At 28.3% G+C, this 2,243-nt stretch overlaps 1 protein-coding gene across 2 annotated transcripts in view; it reads left to right on the forward strand.

Annotated features, from left to right (window-relative positions):
- Window positions 1-24: 24 nt before the first annotated feature.
- LOC106475604 (RNA-binding protein 5-B-like) overlaps window positions 25-2,243 on the forward strand; it is a 16,504-nt gene continuing 14,285 nt past the window's right edge. The window contains exon 1 of one of the 2 annotated variants that reach the window (XM_013936278.2): window positions 25-326. The gene's annotated coding sequence lies outside the window, so the exon portion shown is untranslated. The remainder of the gene's footprint in view (window positions 327-2,243) is intronic. The other variant, XR_002608916.1, reaches the window with a different exon arrangement.

Below are 2,243 nucleotides of genomic sequence, written 5' to 3' on the forward strand. Positions count from 1 at the left end.
TAAACAAAGTGTTTTTTAAGAAGTCTTAAAAATGATTTAAATTTATTACTTTCGTTGGAATTAAATCATAAAATCGTAGATTATATATTTGCGCACGAGGGATAAAACTCCTAGCATGGGCCTTCGGCATTGTTGACGCCATATCGAGTGTATGCAACTTTTAAGTTGACGTTGGAACAGCAATGTTTGAGAATTAGTGCAGACGTTGTCGATTTGACATAGTAAACTAGTATAGCAAAACAAACAAACACAAACTTGAATATTTTTATTCAAAATATTAAAGCTACAGCAGAATTTTGGAAAGAGATCTGAAGTTTTACTTTGAGGTAATCGATTTATAATTATAATACACATAAAATCTATAAAAAAATTTAAATTGTAAATACAGACTACAGTACTAAGTGATATTGATAGTAACTAAGTTGAGTAATTTCTAAAGCCAGTTGCCATGTAAAGTGTAAGGCTTTATAATTATTATAATAAGGATAGTTTTGAATCTGATTTGGGATTATATTATAATCTTAGGCCTAAGTGTGTAACTGTAGTCGTTATTTTTCGTTATAATATAATATTGATGATCGATGTTAGTTCTGTGATTTGTAAACATATTCTTTTAAAGTTTAAATTTAATGTAACAGAATAAACTATGGGCTAACTGCACAATATATTTATTAACTGCAAGCTTTCAGCTCATTTAATTTTAATGATTTACAAGCTCGTCGTGAGCCTAGTCTGACTAACTCGTTTATCTTCTAAGTAGTTTTAGATTAAATCAAAAAATAAATGGTATTGACGGTAATGTGATTTTAATTTAAGGGTAAAATGTTATCGTATTTTAAAATACAATACTTATATCAATAGACTGAAAGCTTAGAGCTAGAGATGTTAATTTCTAGAAAAATGGGGAATTTTTTCTTTTCAGATTTTGTTTTTATAGTGAATATTTAACAGATCAGCATTAGAACTTCCATATAATAGGATTTCTGTTATTGTTTTCTAATGTGTTTTGTTAAATTCACTTTTTCATGTTTCTGAATAATTGTAATATAATTAAGTGTTTAAACCACTAACATTTGCTATCCACAAGCTTGTATCACTCGGAAAAAAGAGTTTACAACCCTAGTTCTATTGGAAAGTATACAGTATGCTTTCCTCCATCAGGAGTAACTGACAAATGACCATTGTAAACTTGTTGATCAGTTATGTGGTCATTGGAAATAAAATGTATATTTCTAAGAATATGACTTAAAATAGTATTGCATGTGTCTATGTGATGGTAAATAAAGGGAAACAGTAGTTTTGAAATAAGAATGGTTACAAGGATATAAGATTGTGTAAGCAACACTACTCACTGTTATTGCTATTTGAATGTAATGATTTTTTTTATATAAGGCTTGGGCTAGTGAATAGGAAAACAGAAAATATGTTAACCATTGTGTGCAGATTCTATAATGTTGACTTACATTTAGTTAAAAGTTTTCATACTTTTATTTAATGGAAGTTTGTAACATAACATTGTGATATAAACTTAATTTCTCATTATGAGAAATTACAAGTTGAAAATCTCTGTAGGTACTAATGTATGTGAGACAAAACTTTTGGAACAGGTTGTGCTAGCCATACAAAGAAATATTGTGTTAAATAATAATTTAATTTCATTAACCACACTTTTAAGAATATTTCTGAAGACTTTATCTTGTGCCTATTTTTTAAACGTGTGAAATGTATGTTGAATTTCTCAGTCTTACAGAGTTTAATATATAGGAATGTTTGTGATATTTCTTAATTATTTATCAGGAATGAGAAATCACTAATCTTTTTTTTTGCCAATTAATCATTCTGTACATGTAATACACAGAGATGTTTGTTTTTTCTGTACATACCTGGTTATTTCTTAATATATTAAATTTGTTTTGTTTTGCCACACTAATACTCTTTCTAATGTTTTTTAATTTACCGATTAACATCTACAGTTCTGTGTTATTTTTTTACTGAAGTACTGTATTCATCCTGTATTACTACTTGCCAACACACATTACCTCTTCTGGAAAGTTTGAATATGAAACCTAAAGCTAATTTTGTAGCTAGGTAGTCATATAGTTTACATCTATCTCAGGTGTTGTCTGTTTGTAACTTTAAATTTGCAGTAGTAATGCTAGCTTTTATATTGTTACATATCTGCTTGTTTGTTTGTTTCCGGTAGAAATTCTTTCCGAGGATCTTCAGCAATACAAGTCCTTTCT

The sequence above is a fragment of the Limulus polyphemus genome, unplaced genomic scaffold (genome assembly GCF_000517525.1).
Source record: "Limulus polyphemus unplaced genomic scaffold, Limulus_polyphemus-2.1.2 Scaffold8862, whole genome shotgun sequence".
Classification (NCBI taxonomy): Eukaryota; Metazoa; Arthropoda; class Merostomata; order Xiphosura; family Limulidae; genus Limulus; species Limulus polyphemus.